This window comes from Chinchilla lanigera, unplaced genomic scaffold (assembly GCF_000276665.1).
Source record: "Chinchilla lanigera isolate Chin_1 unplaced genomic scaffold, ChiLan1.0 scaffold00061, whole genome shotgun sequence".
Lineage (NCBI taxonomy): Eukaryota > Metazoa > Chordata > Mammalia > Rodentia > Chinchillidae > Chinchilla > Chinchilla lanigera.
Genome location: NW_004955462.1, coordinates 9,624,857 through 9,647,828, shown reverse-complemented (window position 1 = coordinate 9,647,828; position 22,972 = coordinate 9,624,857). Strand labels below are relative to the sequence as shown.

At 35.4% G+C, this 22,972-nt stretch overlaps 1 protein-coding gene across 4 annotated transcripts in view; it reads left to right on the top strand.

Annotated features, from left to right (window-relative positions):
- Pou2f1 (POU class 2 homeobox 1) overlaps positions 1–22,972 on the top strand; it is a 165,069-nt gene that overhangs the window by 62,362 nt on the left and 79,735 nt on the right. The window contains exon 2 of one of the 4 annotated variants that reach the window (XM_005398229.2): positions 9,182–9,280. The exons of the other annotated variants lie outside the window; for them this stretch is intronic. The gene's annotated coding sequence lies outside the window, so the exon portion shown is untranslated. The remainder of the gene's footprint in view (positions 1–9,181; positions 9,281–22,972) is intronic. 4 annotated transcript variants of the gene reach the window in all.

Here is a 22,972-nt window from a genome sequence, read left to right as displayed (position 1 = left end):
AAGCATTAGTAAAATAGAACTTCATGCTCTTCAAAGAGTCAAGAACATCAGAAACTGGGAACTACTTACTATCTCTCATATCCCTGACTTTAAAAAAGAAATATTTTCTAGACTAGTTTTCAACTGTTGAATTTCAGATATTTTCTGAAGGAAGTGTACTTATATATAATAAGATTTCATTAGAGAGGTGCCTTTATTTTAATAGATGCATGCCCTAAGTATATAGTCATATTTATTTTTGGGAAAATGAAGTTTTATTGTTGACTTAAATGTAATATCCTTGACCTAATAGTTATTGACTTCTACAACACCTTTCATTCATTCTGCAGATATTTTTGAGCATCTGCCACATGCTGTGGTTTCTGTAGTAAATTAGATTAATAATGTGGGTGTGCTCAGAAAGTGGAGGCAAACAGAAACCAAAGTGAACAAATTTTAAAATTATGAGCACATAGAGAAAATAAAATCAGTGACATGATGATAACTTGGGGTAGGGTAAGTGATGGAGAAGGTCACCCGAGGAGGTAACATTCAGAGTCAGGAATCACCAGAAGCCACTTGGGCAGAAACATCCTCAATTGACGGAACAAAAATAGCAAAGGTTGTAAGATACCTGTGAGTGAATGTGGGGTTCTTTCCTGTGGTTCCATGAGTGCTGAGAGGGTTTACGACTGTCTTGTGAACTGGCATATTTTGTAGAAATTAATTTTGATGTTACAGTGGTGTAGAAATTACATGCGATTGTCATAATTTAATGCTTGCATTTCACTAGAGTTATCCTAAGTTTTACCCTATTCTGTCTTTGGCCGGTGGAACTCAAATCCAATTAAAAACCTTTAGTCTGAGGTGTCTGATTGTTTGTGATGTTCTCATTTAAACAGCTCGTGATGGCACTATTTAATGTGAAAGCATTAAAGGATTTGTTAAACTTAGCTGAATTATAAATCTAGGTTTTAATGTATGGAAACAAAGATAATAAGGAAGAATCATAATGTATTAAATATTGAAGAGTCTTTAAAAGGAGTATTTGAGGCCCCAAACTACGTTGTAGCATTTATGCATTTAGACTGTTTTCTTTAGAATAAACTATATTCTGTAAATATCTACTTATTTATAGGTTTTCTACATTAGAAATCTTTAGAATTGTACAAAAACTACATATTTTCTATTATGTTGAACTGTGCCTATATTAAACCCTGTCAAGAAAGAGGCAACCTTCATCTGTCCTGATTCAAGAAATGAAGACAGGGCTGGGGATTTAGCTCAGCAGCAAAGCACCTGCCTGGCAAGCGCAAGGTCGTGAGTTCGGTTCCCGGTACCGGAGAAAAACCAAAAAAAAAAAAAAAAAAAAAGAAATGAAGACATTTCTTAGCTTTAATCAAATTATAGATTTCTAGTGTCTATTCTAGCCATTCAGTCTACTAGCCCAAAGCATCTTAGGGATCCGAGTTATCTCTGATGGATTCTTTTGACCCCAGAGATCAGAGTACGGTGCTTGTTATATAATAACCTTAGAAATTATTTATTAAATATTTTTATAAAATTATTTTTAGAGAAAAACTATTCATCAGGTACACTCAAAAAGATTGACACAGCACTGATCACTTTTTTAGAAAATCACTTTATCATATTGTTGTTGGAAAATGAGGCATTTGTTAAGACTATGCGTCTGGACCAGGAATCAGAAAATAAATCTAAATTCCAGCCATTCACCCACAGTGTGCTTTAGGTAAATAATACAGGCTTGTACATCATTTTCTTGCTTATACAATGAAAGAGTTGGAGTGACCGTTGCTAACATTTCTCTCTGCTCTGAAATTCTATGATTTTTATCCTTTGCTGTTTGCAAGAATCAGGACAGATGAAGGTTGCCTCTTACGTTACATTTGGTCCTGAATCTAATGACACAGGACAGCAGCATTTAAACTATTTTTGTTAAGTGACAGGAGAAAGTCTGGAAGAGGTCTGATGGTGGTATGCACAAGCTGATTATATGTTATGATTAGGTATGCCACTTTTATCTTCTTTCATGGCTTATACTCTGTCAACCTGTCTAATTTTTCTCTTGCTATGTACAAGTGTTGTGTGTACAAGAAGGGAGCTAGGCAATATGATTTGTGAATACTGATGGTTTCTGAATAAAAGATTTTTAAGGGAGGTGGCCTATAATAAAGGAAAAAATAAATTTTAAAGTTGTAGTTTTTCAGGTGGGGTAAGGTGTTAAGTGCTGTCCCTTTTCACATTAAATGTAGCCTTCTTTAGAGCATGTTAGTGTATTGTTGGAGTTTTCCCAGGTGAAAATAAAATCTCTTCAATAGCACATTAAAGTATAGCACAGACTTGTAGTAGCCTGGTTTTACCTCCCAAACTGAGGTAGAGGAAAACTTTGACAGTTCTGTAGATGCTATCTTTCCTTTCTTCCTACTGGGCAAAATGCAGTTCAGCTACCCTATAGGTGTGCTGCTGGCTTGGGGATCCTGAGGTACAGCATTCCTATAGTATTGTCAAACTTGTTTTCCTTCAAATTCATGTCAGAATTAGTGTGAGTGTGCATCACATACATACCTCAGATGCTTATTTACTTAAATTGTCTCTTATCTGCTCCTAGAAAGGAAGAGCTTTTGAGGCTTCTTTTTATGTTTATTGGTTTTCTCCTTGTACATGTTTAGCTTGAATATAAAAGAAATTCTAATCTAAGTTATCAAAATATATTCATATAAATGTATGAGCATTTCTAATAAAAAAGTTTAAAAAGTCTACATTTTTAGTTTTTTGCAATTAAATATCCTAGAGTTCAGTAGGCAGATTTATTGTAGAGCAGCTTGAAAAAAATTCGTTGGCTGAGCATTGCCTGAAAATTGGGCACAGGTGCATTTCTGCTCTTCGATGCTGTTTTTCAGCAACAGCAGCCCTGTCCTCCTCCTCCTCCTCCTCCCCCTCCTCCTCCTCCTCGTTCTCCTCCTCCTCGTAATACTCTCCTCCACCTTTGCGGTGGCTCTCATCTTGGACTTTTTGCTCTTCTCCATCATTGTTTTTATCATCAGCATTTTCATCATTTTCTCCATAGGTCTCCTCAGCATTATGCTCCAGTTCCCTTTTTTTCTCTTCAGTCAAATCTTCCTGAACCTCCTCCTCTCCCTTCTCCTGGTACTGTTCATCCACATTATTCTCCTGCTGGTCCAGGTTTCCTGCCATCACTAAATGCTCCTCCATTTCAGCATTCGCTTGCTTTTGATCATTTTGTTTTTGTTCTTTGTTTTCATTGGGCAGATTTTCTTCTCTCACTTGCGCAGCCTCCTCAAATTCATCTTCACCCTGATTGTTTGGATCATCTGCCGGATTTATGTCCTCTACAGCTGCCCTATTTGTCTCAGAGTCTGGGTCACCTTCTCAGGGGCCTTGTTCAACGGGCTTGTGTCGGTTACCGAGGTCTCCTTCGGCTTCATCTTGGTGCTGGTTTTCCCTTTCATAGGCACCGCCTTCCTCTTCTTGGACTCCCTGGTCCTTTGGTCCCTGAACAATATCATTATCCACGGCATTATAATGAGCTTGCTGTGGAGCTGCTCCTGGTGCTGCTGCCGGCCCTCCTTGCACCCAGCCTGTCTCTGCTGGGCCACCCCTCTTTCCAGAAGCTGCTGCTCCTGGTGCTGCCGCTGCCACAACAGGTGTCCCTGTAGCCTCTGCTGGTGCAAGGCCCCCTGGCGTTCTCATAGCTGCTGGGCCTCCTTGACCCTCCTGGCTGCCAGTCGCTGCTGCTCCAATAGTTTAAGGCTTCTTAAAATATTTTTTTTCTTGCTTTTCTATTAATATTCTCTTAGTCTTTAATATCTTTTAGATAATAAAGGTGAGCAACAGCCGATTGTATACTAATTTAAGACAGAATCTTGATTTGATTCTTCTAAAATGTACCCTGTTTTACTGATGCTATTTTTAGTGTAGGTAACCATTCCACATTGCTTGGAATTTTTATCTTCACATTCCATTTTGAAAGTTATTGGCAACTGTTACATACATCAGATTTACTCTCTGTAGCACTGAGAGAAGCCTCAGAAATGCCTGCCATCATTTTTGTGGACTGTGAACATAACTTTAGAGGCCATCATTATTATGAAATACTTGTCTTTGTGAGCTGCTGAGTCAGTGCCTTGGTGTATAGGGTATGTGAATGGGTTGTAGAAGGCTTGATCTCTTTAAGGGTCATTTTGAATTTTTTTGTTGTAATTGCACAATGAGTTTGAATATGAAGTAAGAAGAACCTCAAAAACGATCCATCTGGAGCTCCTGTTTTATGTGAAATATAATTCACAAAGCATCTATTGTGGCTGGTGTAATGTTTTTGTATTGTCTAAAAACAAATATCACAAGAGGACAATTTTCTTTAGCTCTTGTACAATTAAATCATCAGGCAAATAAAGAATTTACCCTCATAAAGAAAATAGAGGGCCTGGGGATACAGCTCAACGCCACAAGTGCCTGCCTGGCAAGCGCAAGGTCCTGAGTTCGATTCCTGGTAGGAAAAAAAGAGAGAGAGTATTTTGGAAGTTCATCCAGTTAATCTTTTTGTGTTTGTGTAAGATTTAAATTTGGATTAAATGGAGAGGATGATCAGTACTATTTCTGGGCAAACTTGTTTTGTATTTGAAAAAATCTTCCTTTATATATGCCTGTTTCTTAATAAGTACAGAACTTTTTCATACTGTGACAAGTCCTTATGTTTAAATTCAGTGTCATTATTACTGCCTACGCAATTGTTAACTTAGCTTGAAACTTTCTAGTAATTTTTCTCTGTTGGAACCTAGTTTTATAGGGGTCTGACTGGTTCATCTTAAATCTTTGTTATCTGAAGCAGAAAAATTTATTTTGAGAAGCAAGGTAATTAAAATTGAAACAAGAAATAGAAATATATATGTTGTATATTAACCATTTAGTATTAACCTACAAGTCATTTTTTCTATGAATATACATGTTTCTATAGATACAGATAACAGTAAAATCGTAACACACCCAGCGTATTCCAATTACATGCAAGCACTGTGTGAGGACTATTTGAACTTGAATGATCTATACCAGTGGTGGCAAACCAGTGGCACACATGCCACATTTGTCTCTTTGCATCATTGAAAGCTCTAAAAGGTTCGCCATCACTGACATATACCATGAAGGCAGATTTTTGAAAAATGATCATCAAACTTTGGAAATTCTGACTTGTACATAATAAGCATGTATAATGAGAGTTTGGGAGAATTGCCAAACAAATCACGTTTGTTATCAGAGAACTGAAGTAATCCTTAGTAAACTCTCGTACTGTAACTTTCTACCTTAAGTTATGAGCACCAAATCAATAACTCTTAATAGCTTACTTATTTGCTATTGGTAGATTGCTTTCAGCCTCAGGTGGCTGAAACGGGCTTAAATACCAGGGGATTCACTTGGCTCCTGTAATTGAGAGACCAAGTGCTTTAGCAGCATAGGTGGACTCTCCTTTTACTCTGGAGTAGATATCCCTATAAGGTCCAGGAGCTCTTTGATTTCATTGACTAAATTCTGAAATATAGTCCACTTCTGAACCAGATACTAGGTAGGAGGTTGAGATTAATCTTTCAGGCCCTTCTTTGAACTGAGATCATTTTCTATATGCCATTGTTCTTACTCAGTTAGAGAGAGTGGGCTTGCAACCAGTGTGTACTGGATTAGTCAGATATCAGAATCAACAGAATTATTATTTTTGGGTCTATTCTGCCCCACCAAAGATACAAAGACAGTACTGGTATAGTGAGTGAGAAGTGGGCTGAGACTAGATCCTAAGGAGCCCTCATACTCAACAAATAGAGGTTAAAAGAAGAGCCTGTAGGTCTGTTTTCTATTGAGTCTATGTTGCTGCTGCTTTAAAACAGTAGTGACAACCCAGGATTCATTTCATCCAAAAGAGTAGAGTAAATGCTGACAGTATATAAAGCTTAGAAATCAAGAATTAAATTATTCCTTAAGTAAAAGTATTCCTTAAATACAAGTATTTGTTAATTTAAGAAGAGAAAATGATCACTAAAAGAAAATAAATGAGATGTGCATTCTTTCCTGCGTTGTACATAAAGTTAAGAATGTGACCTCCAAGTAAATCTCATATTTCTTACCAATATACAGATTACAAGATAATCCTGGGTTATTATAAATAAACCCTTCCTTTAAATTTCTTGGGGTTTTGGTGTCATTGTTATTCTTTTATTTTTTTTCTTGTAAATCGTGGCTGGTCTTCAAATTCAGAGTCTTTAAAAATTTATGTTTTTAAAGAATTCTTACAAGTAGTGAAGGAGGTTTAAAATGTATGACTCCAACTTTGTACTCATTGCTGCAAATATACTGTATTTACTATCTTGGGAAAATTATTACCTCACAAAGAGACGAATGCTTAGGTTTTCTACCTTGTGTATGAAGACCTGTGTTCAGAAGTGGATTACAGATGGTAGTGGATTAAGTGTCCTATGTGCAAGGTTTCTCCTTTTCTTGAGTAACGGTGAACAGACACTTCGGTGTTCCCTGGAAGCTTGACAACCTAATTTTTTTTTTTTTTTGTATAGGAAAGAGATACATTGGACTGTTGCTGATGCACACTATTTACTATTTACATCATACTTTATAATTTTTTTTTAGTTTGGATATTGCTTATTACATTAAGTGACCCACAGAGAATATGCCCTTTAGTCAAAGAATTGTTAAGTAAATTTGATGACTAGTGTCTTCCTTCTAGTTGGTATTTTTCTTTATCAAGATACCATAGCTGTTGCTCAGTAGTGTTTTGTTTTTAGAGACCGGGTCTTGCTGTGTAGGTCAGGCTGGCCTTGAACTCACTATGTAGCCCAGGCTGGCCTCGCATGGCAGTCCTCCTGCTTCAGCCTTCTGAGTGCTGGGATTACAGGTATGCACCACTCTACCCAGCACTCAGTGAGTTCTGAAACTTTTTTTCTCCGGCTACTTCAGATTGAACCCAGAACCTGTGCAAAGAGATACATCCCCAGCCCTTTCTTTATTTTTTATTTTGAGACAAAGTCTCTCTCTAAGTTACTAAATTGCCCTTGCTGGTCTTAAACTCGTGATCCTCCTGCCTCAGCCTCCCTGAATGCTGGGACTACAGGTGTGCTCCTCCACACACACTTCATTGCAACTTTTGAAACCAGTGTGAGGTCAGTACAATCTCTTGTACATTGCCAGCTCTGCATGCTACTATGGAAACTCTATAGGGACTAGCAAAATTACTGTTATAAGAAACACACCTGGCTTATTTGCATCCCGTTTAAGTTGGGGGAAATTTCAAAAGAATGAAAGGTTGTGGACAACCAGAAAGAGCTTGTCAGTTGTAACCATCATATTGGAAGAGTGGGTGGGTTTTCCTCACTCATTACAGTTCTTGTTCTGGAGGGTTTTAGTGGGTATGTTAAATTTGTGTTGTATATTTGTCTCAATGTCTTGCTGTCCCTTTCAGGTGTTTTGTTATTTTGCTTTTGTTCTTGTGTATTTTCTTACAATTTAAAATTTTTTTTCATTTTCATAAGGCATTTAAAGTACATACAGATCAGACTTTCAAGACAGGAAAAAAGATTAGTTTATTTTCATTTGTATCGTACAATAGTTTTTTAGTAAATTTTGACTACTATGAGAGACTTATAACCAAATTTTATGTTGGTTTCTACTTTACAGTGTTGTAAACCACTATAACCTTCTCACAAAAACAATTCCTTTTTGAGAAGACAGTTGAACACATTTGTATTCTCTTCTCACCAAATGATCTAAATTTCCAATTAAAATTTAAATTTAAAAAGTGAGAAAGCTACTTAATTATTTTTTATGAGTTTCTAACTGTGGGTATGGCATTCTTATTATACCTAAATAGGACAGTGTTGCAGGAGAAAACTTTGAAAAACATTTCTAATCTAACTCAACCAGTATAAGAGTGTGGTAATTAAATTTCAATCCTTGTGATTCGAGTTTGAGGCTCTTACCACATGAAAAAAATATTCAGAGACACTTATTTGCTTAGTTTAGCACGGCCTGAATGCATTTACCTTCAAATCCACTTACTTTAATAGCTGTTAACACTTAGGCCCTTCTCTAAGTTGTTTAACTATTCTGAGCCTTAGCATCATTATCTATAAAATGAATATAATATTACCTAGCTTGTGGGGATTTTGATAGAAGCAAATGAGATGGTATATATAAAAATATCCTAAAATATATCATGACTGTGAGGAGGGGTGAGATTTGTTGCTTGCTCAAGCATGTCCTAGACAAAAAGCAATTAAAATATCTTTGCCTAATGTTCAGAGGCTTACCTTAATAAATTTGACAGACTATTCTGGGGGAAAAATAAAGGTGTCACTTTTAACTATTAGACACATTTGATTTTGTTTGCACCATTGAATCCATTCTGTTTAGAGTTTCATGAACTAGGAACATGACTGAATGTATAGAAAAATTAAATGCATTAGTTGCATGAGCACCAAGTTCAGTTATGGAAAGTTTAATTAGGTAGACTATTGTGATTAGGTACACTAATTCAAAAATAGCTAATAGTGCAGGTATATGGCAAATAAGAGTCAGTGCATATACCATTTCCTCTTTGTTGGTCGAGATTTTACTGATTGAGATTCTGAGGCCTCATGATAGAGTGGTGGTCACCAGTGATAGTGAATTTCCACACTTGGGTGTGCCACACATTGACTTTTTCTATTTTTAATACAAAATTGTTTTTCAGAATATAGCTATAGCAATCTGCATCTGTCTTATCCCGTGTGTGTGTATATATAATCCAATTAAAGTTGGTACTTAAATTTGGGAGGAAGTGAGTGCTAAATTTGGAAGTGAGTTTTTTGTTAATTGAAATTTACTCTTTAAAGAAAATTTTTGTGTAAGATGTTTTACCCAGCTTCACAAAAGAAGAGTACGTGACAATACACTTAAAAAAAACTTTCTCCTTTACCTCCATGTTTCTTTAATAAAAGCAAGTATTACAGCTCTATTTTGTAAATGAGGAAATGAGCACAAGAGAGAAGGCTACCTAAGGGAGCTGAATACGTGTGATGGGTAGTCCAGTGTTCCCTACTGTGTATAATTGTATCCCTCAAGAGTGAGGTTATTTTATACAGCTTGCTTACTCAGTTTTGCTTTTTTTCTCTTTTTGTATTCATAGACTGGAAAAGTAAGAAGAGCTTTCCTGCCTTTTTAATTACCAAACTACTCTGTTTTCAATGAATCAATTCAAAGAAAGAATGCAGTCTTTCTATACCTGGTAAATATCTTCTGCTAAATAAAGCTATTAATTTAGTAGCCACTGATAAATCCAGGTGTTATGATGATTGCCTTTTATTTTGTGGAATGATTATTTAAATGACTTATCAAATATGTATATTTTTCACTTTTAACTCTGAAATTTGTTTGATGATTGTTGATATGATGGAGTGATGGTTGGAATGCCTGTGACCTTGCAACAGTGAAAAATAATCTAGGGTTGGCCATAGTATTTAGTGTATCATCTTTGTTCTGTAGTTATTAAATGGTAGCAGTAATACAGTATATGTGTGGTAGTTGAATGGAAGCACCTTGTAAATAATGGTTTTATAAAATAAATCTAGTAATTAGACTATTATTACCTACATTTTACCAAAGTCCTAAGATTAGAAGTCAAGTAATTTGCTTTAAGGACTTCAGCTAGCTACTGTAGAATTGAAGTCACACTGTAGGTCAGAATCTGCTTTTATTTTTATTTTCCAATACCTTCAATATAAAGTAATCTGTTTAAAAGTATAAATCATAGTGACATTTCATATGGATTTTCCTTTTGTTGTAGCTTAAAATGTTAATGAAGGAACAGAAGACAGACTGGCTTTATTTATTTTGCATAAAATATTTTATCTAATTAATAACACTTTTAACAATTATTTAACTAGTACCTACCTTTGAAACTTTTATACATCTCATTTAAATCTAAGAACCCTTAAGATTATTATTGTGCCATTTTTGCAGATGAGGAAACTGTAGCTCAGAGGGATAGTTATGTACTATCAGATGCTAGCTCTGCATCTATCTGATTTCTTTTTTGTTTTTATTAGACCCATTAAACCCACTTTTTTGTTTTTGATTTCTTTTTTGTTTTATTTAGACCCATTAAACCCACTTCTGTCTGATTTCTTTTGTTTTTATTAGAACATGTTTACAGTACATAATGATTATATTCGTGTTAAAATTACTGCATGTAGATAACACCTCTCAATTCTTTTTTTCCGACCTTCCCCTCCACTTACCCTTTTTGTCAGCATCAGATTCATTTATTTCTTTTATAAATCCTTATAAAGTTAATTGTCTTACATACAGATTAATAGCCAGACTAACAGGCCAAAAGCTGTATAAGGCACATAAGACAATTATACTAAATCAAGGTATAGTTTTAGATACATTGTTCATGCTGGATTACAATAACCCTTTTCTCTCTCTTCCCATTGTCTTATTTTGCACTTTATTTATACATTTAGTTTCTCAAACGAGACCATGTGATAGTTAAACTTGTGTGTCTGATTTATTTCACTTAAGTTTATAGTCTCAAGGTGAATCTATTTTTCTACAAAAGACTTAAGATTATCCTTCTTTATGGAAAACTATATACACACCATTGTGCATAAATACTACATTTTCTTTATCCAGTCGTGTGTTGAAGGACATATAGGCACTTCTAAGATGTATCTATTACAAATTGTTCTACTACAAACATGAGTATCCATACATCACTGTGGTATGTCTTTTAACTCTTTGGGGAAGATACCTAGAAGGAGAATATCTGAGTCAAATGGAATGTCTGTTTTTAGTTTTCTTGAGGAATCTCCATGCTGATTTCCATAGTGATTGTACCAATTTACATTCCCACCAACAATGAAAAACCTCCCCTCTCCACAGCCTCTCCAACATCTGTTATTATGTGCTCTCTTGATAATAGTCATTCTTTCTGAAGGGAGATGGACTCCTAGTGTTCTGTTAATTTGTATTTCTGGAATGGCCAGCGGTGTTGAACATTTTTTCTTGTGTTTATTGGCCATTTGTACTTACTAATCTGAAAAAGGTTTTATTTATTTCAGATGCCCGTTTTTTATTGGGTTTTAATTTTGGGGGTCTCTAAATTTTTTTTATTATATTCTAGATACTAGTCCTTTGAGGAATAGCTGGTGAAGTTTTTCATATTCTGTAGGTTGTTTCTTCACTCTGTTGGGGTTTCCTTTGCTGTGCTGAAATTTTTTAATTTGATGTGACCCATTTGTTGATTCTGAGGATTATTTCTTATGTGAGTAGGGTTCTGTTCAGAAAGTCTGCCTGTGCTTGTCTTCAAGTTTTACCTGTTTTTCCTCCAGCAGATTTAGTGTTTCTGTTTCAGTGATCCATTTTGATTTTAGTTTAGTACATGGTGAGTGGTATGGATCTAGGTTCAATCTTTGGCACATGGATAGATAGTTTTCCCAACACCATGTTTCCTCCAGAAAAAAATTTTTGGCCCCTCCGTAATATAGCTGAGTGTGCTGTGCCTGGAGTTGTTTCTGCATCCTCTGTCTTATTCCATTGATCCACAAGTCTTGTGTTTTTTAGTGTTTTGGGGTTCTGGTTTGGTTTTGTTTTTGAGTTTTCTTGTTTGTTTGTTTGTTTTTGTTTTGCCAATACCGTGCTGTTTTTTATCATTTAGCTTTGTAGTATAACTTGAGGTCCAGGATTGAGATGCCCCCTGCCTTGCCTTTGTTGTCCAGAATTGGTTTTGCTATTCTAGGTCTCTTTTGGTTCCATATGAATTTTAGCACTACCTTCTCCAATTTTGTGAGGAATGCTATTGGTATTTGATTGGGATTATAGTTTTGGAAGTATGATCATTTTTATTATATTGGTTCTACCTGGAAGCAGGGTATCTTTCCATTTTGTGATGATATCATCTTTGATCTCCTTTTTCAGAGTACTGTAGTTTCATTGTAGAGGTCTTTTGCTGCTTTTGTTAGGTTAATTCCTAAGTACTTCATTTTACATGATGCTATTGTGAAAGGTATTGTTTCTCTAATTTCTTTCTGGGTGAGTTTGTTACTGGTATACAAGAAAGCGATTGGCTGTTGGTTTGTCATAAGTGACTGCTATCAGATTGAGATAAAGACCTTCTTAACTATTTTCTTCAGAATTTTTATCCTGAATGAATGTTAAATTTTGTCAAATGCTTTTTTTCTATTAATATGATCATGTGATTTTTGCTTGCTTCGCTTTATGTGTTGTATTATATTTATTGATTTGTGTGTGCTGAACCATCCCTGCATCCCTAGAATAAATTCTGATTGGTCATGATACATGATCTTTTTGATGATTTAAAAAAAAAAAATCTTTTTAAAAAAGATTTTTGCATATGTGTTCATTAAAGAGATTAGCCTGTAGTTCTTTTTCTTGGTTGGGTTCTTTTCTGGTTTGGAAGTATTGCTTTTGTTTTGATTTCATTAAAGAGTTTGAGGACTGCTGGCGTTACATCTTCTCTAAAGTTGTTGTATAGGGCTGGGGCTTTAGCTCAGCGGCAAAAGCGCCTGCCTGGCAAGCGCAAGGTCATGAGTTCGGTTCCCAGTACCGGAGAAAAACCAAAAAAAAATAAAAAAATAAAAAATAAAGTTGTTGTATAATTTGACACTAAATCTGTTGGTACCTGGTCTTTTTCTATTGGTAGTTTTTTTTCTAATACTTCAGTTTCATTGATTGATATTGGATTATTCCAAATTTTTATATCTTCTTTGTTCAACTTCTATTATTTTATATATATATGAATTTATCCATATCATTTGAATTTTCCATTTTATTATATTAAAGTACAGGTTCTCAAAGTATTTACTAATGATCTTCTACATTTTTGCAAAATCTATTTTGATTTCACCTTTTTCATTTCTAATTGCATGTATGTGGGTCTTTCCTTATAAGATTGGCCAAAGGTTTGTCTGTTTTGTTTAATCTGACTTCAAAGAACCAACTGTTCCATGTATTGGTTGTTTCTACTTATATATTTTTTTAGTCTCAATTTCATTAATTTTTGCTCTGATTTTTATAATGTCCTTCCTCATATTAGCTTTGGATTTGGATTGTTCTTGTTTTTTAGGACCCTGTGGTGTATCTTTAGGTTATTTATTTGAGCTCATTCTGTTTTATGATGTGGGAAATCAGTGCTATAAACTTACCTCTTAGGACTGCTTTCATTGTGTCCTATAGATAGGTATCAGTATATTGTACTGATATTATTGTTTTATTGTAGGATTGTCTAAATTCTTTAATTTCATCTGTGACCATTGATCATTCAAGAGAGTATTATTTAATTTCCTTGTGTTTGCATAGTTTCTGTGGTATCTTGATTTCTAGTTTCATTGCACTATGATCTGATAATATAAATGGGATAATTTCAGTTGTTTTGCCTTTATTTAAGCATGCTTTATGGGCTAATATGTGCTGTATTTTGGAGAAGGTCTTTTGTGCTGCTGAGGACAGTGTACTTGGATTGAACACTCTGTAGATAGCTGTTAAGTTCCTTTCTAACGTTTGGTTTAACGCTGATATTTCTTTGTTTTTTGTTTGTTTTGTTTGGTCTAGTGATCTGTGCCTTTGTGATAGTGGAATATAGAGGTCCCCTATTACAGTTGTATTGGTGTTTATCTGATTTTTCACATCCATTAGAATTTATTTTATGAAGTTGGGTGTGCTGCTGTTCGGTGCATATGTGTTTATAGTTGTTATCTCTTCCTGTTGAATTGTTTACTCAACCCTACTGATAGCAAAGCTTTTGGAGACCAAGTGCCCAAACTGCAAGTCAAAACCCACTTAACTATTGCATAGTGCCAACACTGCAGTTAAACCCCGAATACTGAGATTTTAGGTTATAAAAAGCAACCATTATCTGGTGCTTATCTGCTGGGGTGATTTGGCTCTCATGCCAACAGAGAGGGCTCTGCATGCCTGCTGCGGCACATGTGGTCATAGGTTCACCACCACTGGCTTAACCAATATGTATTGACCTTTCTCTTCTGATTAGTTTTGACTTGAAATCTACCTTGTCTGAAATTCTTTGTCCTGCTTTTTTCCAGGTTGCCATTGTATGTTATACACTGGTGCCTTGGTTCACAAACTTGATTCTCTCCACAGTTCTGGTCTCAAACTGAACTGGACAAGAACCAAATCAAATTTTCCCATAAGGTCAACATTGAACTTAAACATGGACTTTGATTCAGTTCTTGCCCAACTTGATTTGTAACCAGAATCGTGGAAAGAATCGAGTTCATGAACCAAGATACCACTGTATTGTTTGCCATCCTTTGATTTTTAATGTGTGAGTTTCTTTTTAATTAAATGTATTTCTCTTATATACTACATGTCCTTGAGTTTTGTTTCTTGATCCATTCTACCAGTCTGTGTCCTTCATTGGAGGATTGAGACCACTCACACTGAGAATTATTACTTATTCCTGTCATTACATTATTTTCAAGTTACTGACTTATTTTTTTCCCTATTTGTTTAGCTGCTCATTCCATCAGGTACAGGGATACCTTGGTTTACAAACTTAATTTGTTTTACAATTTTGGGGAAGATGGTTGTGTTTGTGTAGAAAGATAGCCAGGGTCATATTTGTCACCCAATGCAGATTTTGTAAATGAAAGCAAAATTTTGCCAGATGCTTTTGTTTATTAACTGAATTGTTTGCAAAGAGAAATGTTCATGAACCAAGGTATTACTGTATATTTTTTCTTTTTTTTATTTATTAGCATTATTGGCTTTATGTGTCTTTCTAGGTTATCCTTGACAATTTTGTAACTCTGATACAGTGGCCATGAATTTCTTGAGGTGCTCCTTGTCATGGGAATACCTTATTTCTCTATCAATTTTGAAGGAAAGTTTTGCCAGATACATAAGTTGGGGTTGGGAATTACCTTTTAGAGATTGAAACATTTCGTTCCAAGCCCTCCTGGCCTTTAAGGTATGCTGGGAAAGTCTGCTGTAATTCTAGTGGGCTTATCTTAATTTGTGGTTTGCTTCCTTTTTCTAACAGCTTTCAAGATTTTGTCCCTGTGATGCACTTCTGGTACTTTGAGTGGGAAAGAGAGGTTCCTTTTGGTCATGCCTACTTGGTGTCTATATGCCTCAATCATCTGTACATTTATTTCTTTATATTTGGGGAGTTTTCTGCCATTGTTTCTGTGAACAAGTTTTTTATGTCATTTGCATTGTCCTCTGATATTTCACTTATTCCAGTCAGTCTTTGCATCATCTCACAGATGTTGGATCCATCTTTTATATTCTCTTAAGGTGTCTTTGAATAGTTGATCTTTGAAAGCATCATCTTCTAGTTCTGAAATTCTGTCTTCACATTGGTCACTTCTACTGCCTATACTTTAAGTATTTTTTGTTTGTGTGTTTGTTTTTAAGACAGTCTCACTATATAATTCAGGCTAGTCTTGAATTTATTCCATAATCCAGCCTGGCCTGAAAGTCATGACAATCTTCTCACCTCAGTCTTCCAAGTGCTGGAATTACAGGTGTACACTGCCGTGCTCAACTCTCAATGACTTTTAATCTCTTGGATTTCTGATTGAAACCTTTTCATGGATTCTTAGAACTGGTCATGTTATGTATCATTTTGTTTAGCTAATCTAGCTTTTTATTAGTGTCTTCTGAAAGCTCCCACATCATTTTGACTATTACTTCCATTATCTATTTAGTTATATGTTCTTTGAATCCTCTGAGTACCTCTTTGATCTGTTTTCTAACCTCCCCTGTCATGCTTTTGAGTAATTCAGGGACGTGGCTTTTGCTATTCTGATTGTCAGTGCCTCCTGGATTGGCTTCTTGGAGTTGGCAGTTTGGGGTGGCATTTTGTTCCCTTGCCTTCTCATGTTTCTATTATTTTATTTGTTTTGCGCTGAGGTTTGTGAATGCTTACAGTCTAGAGCAGTGGTGGTGAACCTATGGCATGCATGCCACAGTGAGCTGTTTGTATCATTTGAAAGCTCCGGTCTAGAGATTTTATTCTTAGTACTGTATAGAGACCTCTTAAGTTGCTTTTCAGTGATGTACTTTGGGCACGGTGAATTATAGTCCTTTGCCACAGCTCCACAATATGATCAGCTTGGTTATTTTGGGACAGGAAGATGCAGTGTACATAGCCCAACAACCATGTTCTCTGGGAATGTACTCTAGTATTGTTAATGTCACAAAGGTAATTTGAGTGCTACCTTGCAGAGATATAGTAACAGCTGTGCATCCCTTTTAATATTAAATAAATCAACTACAGTAGTATCAGCTAAGACAAATTGGACATCAGCGTACCATAAGAACCAATTTAATCTGAGAGAAGAAATTACCAATTGTAGTGTAAACATTAAGACAACCCAGGTATGTATTTACCACTGATATGTACTAAAAATGACAGCTATATCTCTGCTAATGGTAGAAAAGAATTCAGCAGTAATTTTACAGAGTTAACTATCAAAAGATTAACAATGCTACAATTAAAGACACAAGATTTGGGAAGTGGGGAATACGAGGGGAAATTCTGAAACCTTAAACTGTGATAGAAGGAGGAGAGAGAAGTAGTACAAAGGATCTTACTAGGGAGTAAGTAGCTGTTTATAGAATTAGGTAAAGGTATGAGAAAAAACTGATGAGAAATAGAAGATAAAAGAAAAAAGGGAGAAAAAAGAACAGAAGTTACTTTACAGAATAAAAATGGGAAAAAACTTAAAAATAAAAAAAAAGCAGAAAAAGAGATAAGCAAGGAAGAATGACCAAGGAAAATTCTCAAGTCTTAAAAACAGGTGAAGAAGAAAGAACAGAAGAGAAATAAAACAAAACAGAAAAACCTAAGAACAGTTTACACACTCACCAAAAAAAAAAAAAAAACACCAAAGAAAGAAAGAAATTTCTCTGTGATTTCCAATACCTGGTTTCCTTCTGGAATCTACAGTTTGGGAGCAGTGTCCAAGTCAAGATATGTCCCTGCTTATACTGGTAAATAAAGAAGTCATTTGACCCCGGATTCATGCTTAATACAGGCACCAGCTAGCAGCAGGATTAGGGTGAGGGTGCCAATTCTGAGACTTTGAAACCTAGAGCAATTCAGGTTTAGCCTGGGCTATGGAGATAGGGCCTATATCCTTTATCTTAAACACCACAGGAGTTATCTTGGTGGCCTAAGCACTGCTCCTAAGCCATGTCTGTCATCCATCAATGTCTTTGCCCATTCACTGGGGGCACATAGCACTGGGAGCCCTGAATTGAAGCAGTCCCACTGCTGCAGTAAGATCCAGGTTCAATCAGCCTCTCCCTGGAATGCTGCATGACTAGCCATCTTTCTAGGGGATATGCTGAGCACTTCCACTGGAGTCACTTACCAGTGGTTACAGCTCACAGCAGTCGGTCTGCTCCACCCCTGTGTTTCTCCCTTAAACCCTCTGGAATCTCTGCTTTCACTTGTCTTTGTAGATTTGGTCTTCTTTACTTAGGAACCAGGAGCTGGAGAGAAAGTGCAAATTGTCTCTTTCCTTTTCAGCAGTATTCTGTCCCCTCAGTTTCATTGTAGATATTAACTTTGCTGTCACATCATTCCTGGTTCCCTGGGATCTATTTTCCTCTTGTTTTCCTTCCCCCAGTTACTATTTTCCAGGGTCTGGATTCTAAATCTCACAGAGAGGCTGAGTTGTTTTTATTTATCAATCAATCCACCATTTTCCTGATTTCAAAGTATGTTACTGTGAAGCCTTTTGCAGTTTTGGAATTAAAGTTTGTGTAATAGCAAATCTAGGCCATCCTATGTTAACTGATACTGATTATGGAATCATTTCCTTTCTTAATTCATTCTTTAAAAATCTGAGCATTGGGGCTGGGGATTTAGCTTAGCGGCACAGTGCCTGCCTGACAGGTGCAAGGTCATGAGTTCGATTCCTGGTACTGGAAGGAAAAAAAAAAATCTGAGCATTTCAGAACAGATGAGGTAGTGCTGAGAAACCATTATCTGTCTCTGTAATGATTTTAACTATAGAAATCATTTACTGTTTTTAATATAATTAAAGGTATAGGTTTTATACTCCTTTATAAATATTTATAAACTATTTGTACATTACAGACATGCTTAAGATAAATAAATTTGAGAAAAATCCAGAGATATTTAATATGACTAAATATTTGTCTCATTTTCATTTTTTATAGTTAATCATCAAGCAAGAATTATTTTCCTAAAAATTTTTTTAAATAGACCTTTCAAAATTAGTTGTGGAGTGCTTATCTGGCTAGAGCTGTATCAAAAAATTTTTTGAGTTTTTTAAAAAGAAGACCTGTACTTCTTAAGGAATTTTATTTAAGGATTAAATGTGGGGTAAAAAGAGAAAGAAAACCAACCTATCCTTCAAACATACCTGTATAATCCTGGGGCTGTGTTTTTACCATGTGCAGTGAAGATGACTTTCTGGCTTATGTATTGCAAGTCTGTTTTAAAAAATCAGAAATACTGAAGCATCAATGAAAAGTTTTTCTTATAATTCCTAATTGTTTTCAAAATAATACATTCATTTTAAGTACAACCTTGGGAGACCGTAAAATTTTTTCCATTTTGAATCAAGGTTTCTTCAAGGTTCAGATGTTTTATTAGTTTCCTAGTGATGCCATAACAGAATACCACAAACTTAGACAACAGAAATTTATTGTCTCACAGTTCTGGAGTCTAGAAGTCCAATATAAGGTATTAACTCTCCCTCTGGAGGATGTAACGGAGAGTCTGTTCATGCCTCTCTTCTTGTATTCCCACTGAATCATGTCTTTCTGTATGCAGATTTCTTTTTACAAGGACAACATGGTCATATTGGATCAGGGTCCACATTAATGACCTCATTTTAATGTGATCATGGAAAAGGCTGTATTTCTAAGTTAGGTCACATTTACAGGTACAAGAGGTTTGGACTTTAACATCTTCGGGAGGATACAGTCAATCCAGAACAGATAGTAAGTCTTTGCTTAGCACCTCTTTGAGTGAAGAAAGATAAGTTAGACACATCACATTGTAGTGCTACTAAAATGGTAGTTTTAGAAGAACATGACAATATAGCTAGAACACTATATTTAAAATTCATTTTCTAATATTGCCTTATAGCGGGGAGGTTTTAATTGAAATTATCTGAGTTTCTAAAGTATTTAATAGAATTTAGTGTTGTAGTTTTCAACCTCTCTTTCTTCAGATAGTAAGTGATGCCAACATCTATGGAAACTTTAAGACTCAATGCTTTAATGCTTTAAATTTGAACTTCCTTCTGACCTAGTGGCACATGCTTACAATCCTAGCTACTGGAGATGCTGAGCCAGGAGAGGATTGCAAATTCAAGGCTGGTCTGGACAACTCTTAACAAAATCTTGTCTCAAAATACAAAAGTGGAAAGAAAAGAGCTGTGAATATAGCTCAGTGGTAGAGCATCTCAGGTTATAGCTCCAGTACTGCAAAGTAACCACCCACACAAGCCAAACTTGAATTAATAAAACGTAGAACTTTAAAATGTGGATTCCTCTTCTATAAGATCTTTAGATGTCCATCAGAATACTTTTTCAATTGTTGTAAGTATATTCCTGAGAATAGACTACATGTGTATTTCATAATTCTCTAAAAATTGTGGTATTGCTGGTGTTAATATTTGCCTTTTCTTGTGATTAGGGATATCAGAAACAAGGATAAGGGCAAAGCAACACTAGAATAACAACAACAAAAAGCAGTATATGATAATTTGTTGATTTCTTTTTTCCTTTCTTTGCTATTTTTTTCTTTTTATTTGAAAATACTTTCAGACCATAAGAAAGCTGAAAGAGAGTAGCTAACTTGATGTTCCACTACCCTCAAATATTTTCATATGTAATTCCTATAAATAGGAACTTTTTTCTAGATAGCTGTGATAAAAACATGAAACTCAGGAAATTTAACAGTGATAGATTACTACAGTATCAGTTAATCCATTGGCTGTCCAAATTTTGCCAGTTTTTTAGAAAGATGTCCTTTATACCAAGGTAAGCCAATCTAAGATCCTGGATTACATTTAATTGTCATACAGCTTTACTGTTCATGAATCTAGAATAGTTCTTAGTTTTCAGGACCATTATACTTTGGAAGAATGCATTTTATAGAATGTCTTTGGATTTGGGTTTGTCTAATGGTTCTGAGTCCAGTATGCGCAACCGCTCGTAAGATGCTGAGTTCCTCACCTTTCAGATGGTGCACTTTTGATTTCCCTCTCAACTAGTGATGTTAACTTTGATCACCTGATTAAGGCAGTGTTCACAGGGTTCTCCACTGTAACCTCTGTTTGTAATTAATAGATTTTTGTGGGGACCCAAAAATGATTGCAGTACTGTAATATAATACAAAACAATAAAGAAGATGCAGAGTATAAAGAAACATAAAATAAGCTGCGCTTACCTATTGAAAACCTTTGTGGCTGGTGTGAGGGAGATGAGAGAGGAGGGTTATTGTAGGACTTTCACTACCACTAACTGAATCATTGCTCTCTGTTGGCGCAATGATATTTTCTTCTCATGCTCCAGTAACACTTGCTTTCACCTCCTTTTGAGGATTTTGTGGCAGTGTGACACTGCACACAATCCTGCAGCAGGAGATGGGGGGCGTTGGCTCAGTTGTGATCATATACCATATTTGGCATACTACTTGTATTGTAAAATATCATTTATCAAGTTAAAATTTATTAGAAGTATTTGTTCATCTTGCAAAGCACTTGCAGAACAGGTTACAGTCCAGGGTTTTTTTTTTTTGGTTTTTCTCCGGTACCGGGAACCGAACTCATGACCTTGCTCTTGCCAGGCAGGAGCTTTAGCCGCTGAGCTAAATCCCCAGCCCCCAGTCCAGGGTTTTACTACGTATATTTTTTCTATTATTGGACATTCTGTCAGGAAAATCTTACTCGTCTTATTACAGTGTTTATTTATGTCATTATAGACTTGTGAATTCTTATGAGTAGTGGCTATGATTGATTTCATTATTACTTTTATTTGTCTCAAGTTATAAAATTTGGTGAAAACCCCTTGAGCTAGCTTCTGTGTTTTTCCCCCTTATTCCCATAATCTTTTTCCCTTAATTTTTAAAGCACTTCTTTTAGAGTCTTTGGTTCCTTGTAGTGGAAAATGGTGTTTAGGAACCAAGATCTCAATGCCAAGTATGTTCATTGCTGTAGGGGTTTTGCTGCTTCTGGGTCCTCAGTGAATAGAGCGAAAGAACATAATTATATGTGTATGTGTGTGTATGTGTACTTAAGCCTGCATTTCTGTATCTGTGTATTTTGAAAACCATGAGTTTATACCAAAATGTCTATTCCAAACCAGTACCATAGAGTTCATTGTAGACTTTTCTGTTCTCCGAGTTTTAATTCTGTTCTCCAACAGTGATAAGCTTAGTTCACCCTGTCCTTAAAGCTGAATTACTGGAGTAATCTTCCTGTATAACCTCCTGACTGCTGCTTTCTTCTCACTTCCATAAGGCAAGGATACCTACCCTGCTTAGTCCCATCTAATGGCTTTTGAATTAAATTATGGAAAAGAAGTTCATTCTGTGTGTGTGTGTGTGTGTGTGTGTGTGTGTGTGTGTGTGTGTGTGTGTGCCGGGAATGGAACTCATGACCTCCCGCTTGCCAGGCAGGTCCTGTACCACTGAGCTATATCCCTGGCATTCTTTTATTATGACATAGTAAAGGAGAGCAGACAAATTTGCTTATGCTGTATCACCTTGGGTTAATTTACTTCCTTTATTCTTAGTTTTAATTAGAAACCTATTAGTTCGAAATTGACAGTAATTTTTTTGTTATTGATGCTTTGCCTTCCTATATAATAGGCTATTTGTAAGAGATATTTTAAAAGTTAAATTTAATGAAGCATTTTATACCATTTTAACTCTAGTCGTAGCTTTTGTTAATTTAAGGTATAAAAAGATAATGAGTTGGGCAGGCAGATGGAAATGCTCTGTACATTGACTGTTTTCATTTTAAGGCATGTAGTCAGTTTTAAATGGATTGCTTTTGTGATACGGAAATATTCCATAGCTTAGGGGAGAACAATGTGAACTTTTTAATGTTTTTAAATTAATTCTACTCTGAGTTACCATACTCTTGAAGTCTTTTCATTGAACATTATTTATGGAAGAGATATGCCAAAGTGTAAATGAATTCCAAAAACTTCAAGTAGTTATTTTATATGTGAATATAATGTATATAATGACATTTTATTATGGAATTATCTAGGTATGTTGATTAACTTTAGAATTTGTGAGAGAAATACAAAGTTCTTTTAGTGATTAAAACAGTCACTGAAGAGAATATTTATCTGACAAACAGGAGGAAAAAAGGGGATAAAGAAAATATACCTAATATAAATTAGAATAGGGAAAAACAACAAAAAACAAGTAAGATAAATAAAAACTGTGAAATAAGATAACAAAAAAGACATATATCAATAATCACAAAAAAGTAGGTGGGTTAACCAAACCTAGTAAAAGCAGACATTCAGATCCAGATCCTATCATTTCTTTTTTAAGAGACATACCTAAAACTAAATGACACAAAAGTGATGTTTAATGAATGTGCAAAGATATACCAATCAAATAGTATCAAAAAGAAGGTAGAGTAATAGTAGTGTCTGAAACTAGAAGAGGAAAAAAGTCAATAAAGTAGGATAATTTTAAGTGATAAAAGAGCTGTCTGACAGCACAAATGACCATGCCATAAAAATACAGTTTTAAAATACAGCAAATGATAATTTAAAAGAAATATTGATAAATTCTTAATATCAGTGGGAAGGTTTTGTTTTAGATTTGTGGTGCTAGGGGTCAAGCCCAGGGCCTCACAGTAAGCATGCATGCTACCACTAAGCTCTATCCCCAGCCCTCAGTGAGGAATTTTAATGACTATTC